General features: G+C 30.7%; 1 protein-coding gene across 1 annotated transcript in view; it reads left to right on the forward strand.

Moving 5' to 3' along the window:
• The window catches only part of LOC107370176 (G protein-coupled receptor dmsr-1), a 63,212-nt gene that overhangs the window by 16,076 nt on the left and 39,753 nt on the right, over positions 1-7,383 (forward strand). The window lies entirely within an intron of this gene.

Consider the following 7,383-nt stretch of genomic DNA (forward strand, 5'->3'; position numbering starts at 1 on the left):
TCGATAATTGAACCAAGAATGTTACCTAACAGTGTAAACCAATATTCTTACTCAATTTAACATTTCCTTTCATCTCTATAATCATCTTTATCATCAATATCTTCATCACTTCCCTGGCTTCACATTTTCCTGTTGCTCAAGTGTACTCAAACCATGCTTCTTCAATATGTAACTTCAAGTCAAACTTTGTCTTCCCTTCAATTTTATTTATTATAATATATCGATAGGTGAACTTTTGGTGAATATTAAACTTTTTTTTTCGCTGAATAATTTTCTCTTTTATTGGCTCAACTGAATTACCATGAGCAATTACTTAGCATAACTGTTGACATTTTTTCCTGTCACAAGTTGAAATAAATCACGGAATTTTGTTACTTTAGACTTTTTTTCTTCCTCAGAATAAAAATGCTGTGATTATGAAAATTGAATTGAAATGTTTTGCCATTTTTTTCCACCTCTGTTCATTGATTAAGATTTATCGATTTTCACACCTTTTTTCACTCGAAATCATTTTCAATGAAACAAAATTTTCTATCAATTAAGCTTCTATTAAACTCTGGAAATTATTTTCTGGTTGCAAGTTTTGAAATTTTCAATTTTTTCTCGAAAATCGATGGAAAGAGAAACATTTAATTGTTCATCTGATTTTGACTTTTGTTTTGTTTTTTTCTTTAACTACTGATGATGAAGTAACCAAATCAGATCGAAATTTGATCGATTATATCGATTTCGTACAAATTTTTCTTCCTTGTTTCACTTTTTTTTCATCATTAAACTCACAGGGAATTCAAATGAATAAAAGGAACACGAATGAACAAAAATCCCTCAGGGTTGATACCAAGTTTCATCGTTTATTGATTGAACCTATTAGGATTTATCAGGTGAAATGATGCCAATGAAAAGAACGACAAAAATGATTATTCAGATATTGTTCTGAATAATCAATCTCAATTTTGAATAAGAATACAACATTTTCTTTAGCCGATTCATTCATTCAATAATCTCGATTCGAGCTGTTCTTTGCTTCAGCTTCGGTTCGATCGATCGACCGAACATAATCTGTCTTTATTAGACGGGAGTAAAGATGGAAACGCCAAGTTGACTTTTCACTTTTGAATGAGAAAAATATTAAGTCAAAAATTTTGGATTGAATAAGAGGATAACAATGATAAGCAACAATTTGTTGGCTTTACACCAAATCTTGGTCACTGTTAACTTATTGATTTTTGACGAAAAAAATTCTTTCATAGTTGAGCAACAGGCAGTTTGCCAGAATTTCATGTGAAAAAACTTTATTCCCAGATAAATAGATATTTGGTTGAGTCTTTAACTTTACAATTCAACTTGGCGTAGGCTGTTATTTAATCCTTTTGGGATGTTACAACATTTAAATGTTCAAATTGTGATTAGTAAAAGTGTATGTTCATGTAGGATGTTGAATTGGAAAAATGATCAATTATCGAGAAAATCGAAGAATGAACTTTTTTTTCCTTTTTCCTTGTGAAAGAAAAGATCATGCAAATCACATTTCTCTTTTCAATGGGTTGTTACATTATTTTGCTTCCTTTTCATTGCAAGCCTCACAATAAATTGATATTTTTTCACTCCAAGTTGCCTGATAATATCATTTTAAATAATAGATATTAGAATGAGCTGAATGCTCGGAATAAAAGCAACTCTGAATTGTATTAATATTTTCTCATCATATTCTTATTCTGATAAAAAAAACTGTTGTTCTTATTGTTATCACTTTTTTACTCTCTTTCCACTTATTTTTATTTATAACATTTTTCTCGTCTGGCTATTCATGAGGTGTTGAATCAATGTACTTCAATGAAGATGTATTCAGTGTGAGATTGATTCTTGGTGATGATATTGAAGGTGAAAAAAGTATCATTGGCTAAAGTGAAGAGTATTGCTCAAGAATAAGATTATCACTCTTTTTGTTCATCTGCTTTTTTCCATGTTACAGGGTAAGAATGTTACAGAACACTGAACAACAGTCAAGTACAGACAAGTTGACAATATGAAGAATGCAGATAAGCTCAACAGTTGCTTCATTTTTCAGCATTTTCTTTCCTCAAAGGTCATGGTTCCAGGGTCAATATGGTGACACTTGTTCATCCAAGTGATTCCCAGTTCTGTTCGTAAGAATGTTTAAAATTAAATTAACAGGCAAAGTTGAGAGAAAATTTATTCAACTGAAAATCTTTACACTCACTAATTATGTCAAAGACTTGGATGCTTGGTGTAAACATGGAACCAGAAAAATTTACGATTAAATGTTGAGAGGTGAAATTATTGGTGATGGATGATGGAAACTTGCACCCAATGAACCGTCAAGTAAATGAATTGTCTTATCATTTTTTTCCTTCTCTTCTCATCATGTTTATTCAATTGAATATCATGGAAAGGTGCATATTTGTAGATCAATAACTGTCAAGTTACTACTTGTTAGTCAAGGGTTGGATCAAAGTTGATGGTACAGATAAAGATATTGCAAAGTGAATGGTAAATGTGATAAAAGTGTAACATTCAAGTTATCAGGAGTTGAAGCCTTTTTTGGGTCCAACCTTTCAATTTTGTGAACCTTTTTTCAAGCTTCCAGGTTATAGTTTGAAGACTGAAACTTTTTCCCTTTTTGTGGGTTAACCTTTTGCTTTAAAAGATGCAGTCAAGTTTTACTTGAAAGCCAACGCTTTCCTCCTTTGCGTGAAAAGTTCATATTTATAAGTCAACCAATCATCTCTCAGGTTATTCAAGTTGCATCACATTTATGCCATGGATGATCTCACGAGTGTGGAGTGAAAAGACAGGGAATCGCATAAAGAAACCAGAATAGACAGTTGGTATTATCGAGTAATCAGAAAAATTTTCTCGTCTAAATGATCTTCTCTTATATTTTACTGATAAAAGTCACAAGGCTATTGAGCTAGTAGCCTGTTGAATGCGAGCAGTTCAGGCTTGTAACTTAGTTGAGTCTAACCAGAAGAGTCATCGGCTTGGGTATCGAGATTGAATCAAATAGTTGTACAAGTTTGTTTCGACGACTTATGAAAGTTAATCAGTTGATCAAGTTTCAGTGGAATTGTTCTCTTCACTTTTATCATGTTTGCAGCTGAAAATGTTTTTATCTGAAACTCGATTTTACTGCTCAATTCTTGACAATGAATTTCGAGGAAACTTGGGAATGTTTATCGTACAATACTGCGACATGTTTTTGACAGTTGAAGTTGGATTAAGATTTGAAAATTTGATTTAATGAATTTCTTTTCACAAAATAAATGACATTTTTCACTCCAACATTTTCATAACTTTTCCTTTCTGTTCAGTCACTTTATTAGCATTTCAATGAACATGTTTTACTCTGTGCTGCCTTTCAACCACTCAAAACCCAAACTTGAATCAATGCCTTTGCCTTTTCATTAAAACATTGAAAATTGAAATCGATAATTAAGTTTAAGTTGACTTGGAAAAAAAGAATAAGATTAAACCCTGAAAAAGGGAAGCAAAAGTATAAGTAAAATTAGATTAAATTAAATTAAATTAAGAAAGTGAATAACAAAAGGTTATGTTAATGTTGTTAATACACTTGAGAGTAAATAAACTATCTTTATGCAATCAAATGTGCAGACTAAGTGCTCGAAAAGTTGAGATAAGCTCAAGATGAACAAGTGATTTGCATGAAGCAAGAAACGGATTGAAACTGTTGATAAGAGTTGAACAAGGTAAAATCACAATTACCTTTCCTCATTCACCTAACGATTTTAATCCTTCAAACTCTTGAATCTCATTGATAACAATCAGACTAAACCTTTCGAAATCTTCATCGAATGCAAAAATTGAAATTCAGACTCGAGACATTCTGAATAAAACTTGGAATTTCAGAAGAGAAAAAAAAATCGTTCAAAAAGTTTGATAAAAGGCTGAGCGTGAAAAATGTTGACCAGATTCTCGATGCCTGAGGTTGCCTTTTGCACGGAAAAATATAACCTTGTTTTGAATGTTTTATAATGCATAATGGAAATTGAAATTGAACAGGGAATTTCTCACTCCCAGTTAAACTGTTTCTTTTGCTTTACTTTTTGCTGCTCAATGTTACAGAATTTAAGAGATTTCTTTTTTTTCTTTTTCGTTCACCTTTGCTCATTCTTTTTAGCTTTAGCTTTATCCCTTTTCATATAAGGTTATTTGTGCCTAAAGGGCATCAAAAATAATAATTTGAGTGAATGATAGAGGGAAAGAAAAGAAGAAGAATAAAAGTGAAAAGATGAAAGTATTAAAGCTTATTCTTTTCAATTGACATGTTAACTTGTGAGTCTCATGAATAATTTTACATTTTCTCTCTTTAATCTTGATCGTTGATCGAAACAAAAAACCTCAGGCTTTAGCCGTGCCTTTGTAACCTTTACACTGATATAAAAGTGAGAAATAACTCATTTTTCACTTTAACGGATAACAAGTTCCAAGTAATAGTTTTCATCTTTTCAAAACCTTTTTCTCGTCCATTCATTTTCAGATGGAAAAACATTGATTGAAAAGTTTAAACCAAATTGATTGCGTTTTTCAATATTGCAATTGAATCACTTTCTCATGTCAACTTGGACAATTATTTTCAACAAAAAATATTGAACAATTTTTCAGGGGAAAAAAGAATTTCAAGAATTGGAGAAACACGCTAACTCTAAGCATTCAGAATCTTCATTATCAGAATATCTCAAGTTGTAATTCGAAAGTTTCACAATCTTTCCAATCTTTTCTTCTCTGTTCAATCCAATCAGTTTATTGCATGTCAAGTCAATTGATTTTGCTAAATTGTTTAAAAGCTCCTTTAGTTTCGAGTAATTTTCATGTTCATCAGTTTTCCTTCAAAATCATTTTCCAAAGGAAATTTCAACACTTTCGTTATCGAACATTTAATGAACGAAAAATTTCGAAATTCAAACGATTCAACATCGACTTTGTCTCTCAGTTCAACTAAAAATTTCTCAATAAAACACTGAATAACAAATTCCATTTCTTGTTTACACTTTACTTCAGTACTTCATCCGTAAATGAACCAACGATTTTCGAAACTTTGGTTCGATTGGAATTTTTGCTTTCAAAAGTTCAAAAGTTTTCTTTTTCAAGTTCTAAATGAAAAATTCCAAACAAATTTTCATGAATATTCGAACGAAAATTTTCTTCAAACAATTCGTCATTATTTTTGCTTTTCCAATTCGAGTTGATTCTCTTTGAGAAATTGAGAAATCTCTTTGCTTTGATTCGATTTTAAAAGGGAAATTAACTTCGAATTGAAGGAAAATTCGTTGAAAATTCATTTATCACTTGAAAATTAGCTTAATTTCGTTGGAAGAAAAGATGTAAAACTTTGGTACTTTGGTTTTCACGACAGGAAACTTGTTCCCATGAGCTTTAATTGATCTTCTCAAAATTCAGTTCAACAGTAGCATTGATTGAACCAATTTACTTCAACCTTCAACCGATAAACAAATGTGTAGGTAAAACGTTGATTTTGACGAAAAAAAACAAGAAAACAGTGAAACAATGGAATGAATAAATTAACTAATTAAATAGCAACTCATCATGATGAATATTTTTCATGAAATCAAACATGAATAGAAACAGTGAACAGTAAAGTTTAAACCTTTCAATGAACTTGTCGTCAAATGAATGCACGACAATAACAACCTTTTTTTAATATAATAGTTTAGTTGATAATAATTACTAATTGAAGTGAAAAACACTCTAAAACTGGATCAAATTAACAGGGAAAAAATGATTTGACAAACCAATTAGTTTAATTAGCTGCAAATAATATTACCAACTGAGTCGACTGGGAGTGAAAAAGTATCTTAAAATGGTTATTAAAGGGCAATATTGATAACAGTTCTGACAACTTTCACTTTTGCTAAATATTAATAACTTGAACACAGTCAATTAGGTTACTTCATTGACCATGACTTGAAATTGATTTTACTTTTTAATTGGAAATTCAGTTGAACATGGAATCAAAGTTAATTTATTTTTCAACATTCTTTTCCATTAATATTCACTTCTTTTTGTTTTGAGTTTTTTTCGCTGAACATGAAAATGAACTCTGCTGATGTTGAAGATAATCTTGAGATTTGATTCGCTTTTTAGTCTCAGCAAACTAAAAGAACTTTTTCTTTTTTTCTCTTCTAATCCAATTTGATAGGAACCCGAGGCTAAATCATACCTTTACATGAACATCAGTGAAGCATAAATAATAACAAAATAGGATGAAAAGGATCACATTAAGAGTGAAATTGCTGATGAGGATGAAGATGGGAAAAGATGGAAAAGTTGGAAAAAAGTTGAACAAAAAATGGCACTTTCAAGATGAATTGAGGGAAAAATTGAAATTCAATAAACCGATTAAAAACTGATTTTTTTTCTTAACATTGGATAAAAGGTTCACAAGTTTCAAGATAATCAAGTTTTCTCATGAAATTTCAATATTCTCAAATTAAGAATATTGATTTAATCATTTCGAGACAATTTGGGTTTACATTGTTTGTGTTTTAATAGTTGAAGAGTCGATCAGCAATTTTAGCAATTTAAATCACTTGGAAAATGGGATTTGCTTTAGTTGAGCATTTCTTGACCTTTCTTTGAGGCTCTTTAATTCGATGGTCGAAGATTGTCTTTTATTGGTTCGAAGGTTGGTGCAAGTTTTTTAGGAAAATTTTGGGTTCTCTTCAAATTGAATAGACTTTTTTTGCTGTCTGCTCAATTTTTAAATTGTACATTTGTGAATTGTATCAAAATGCTATCATTTCAGTGAATATCTTTTTGTTGGTTTTTCTTCAACAGCGAAAATAAGGTTCAAAGTTGGATGTTTGATGAGCAAAACGGATTCGTAACTTGACAGCATTCAAAGAAATGAACATTTGGAAATTGGCGATCTGAAAATATTGTCAAAAAATTCAGTTCTTGTGCTCATAATAAATGAGGTGTGAATGGGAATTCAACTGGAAAATGTTAGCTTAGATGCCATATTTTCAGAGTTGAACACTTGTGCATAAAATGAATTTTTAAACACACTTTCCTTGTCGAATCAAAAAAAATTGCAAAATGAAGCGTTTAAAGACGATTTAAAACATTTCAATTGTTAGGGATAAGATTTTGTTCAGTGATCATTATTAACTGTTAAGTGGTGATGGTTCAGCATATACCATGAATCTTAAACTTTAAATGAACTGAGTTAAAGAAGAAATCGCTTCATGGAAATAGCTGAGAAGCAAACTGTTCATAATCAATAAGCAAGGATCACTTTATTAATTTACAAAATGTGTCACAAATAAATTAAAGATTTAATAATCGCGCTTCAAGAGTGGCTCTCATAGCAACCGATTTACT

Source organism: Tetranychus urticae, chromosome 1 (assembly GCF_039701765.1).
Source record: "Tetranychus urticae isolate SD_2017Ah chromosome 1, NJAU_TeUrti_SD_1.0, whole genome shotgun sequence".
NCBI lineage: Eukaryota > Metazoa > Arthropoda > Arachnida > Trombidiformes > Tetranychidae > Tetranychus > Tetranychus urticae.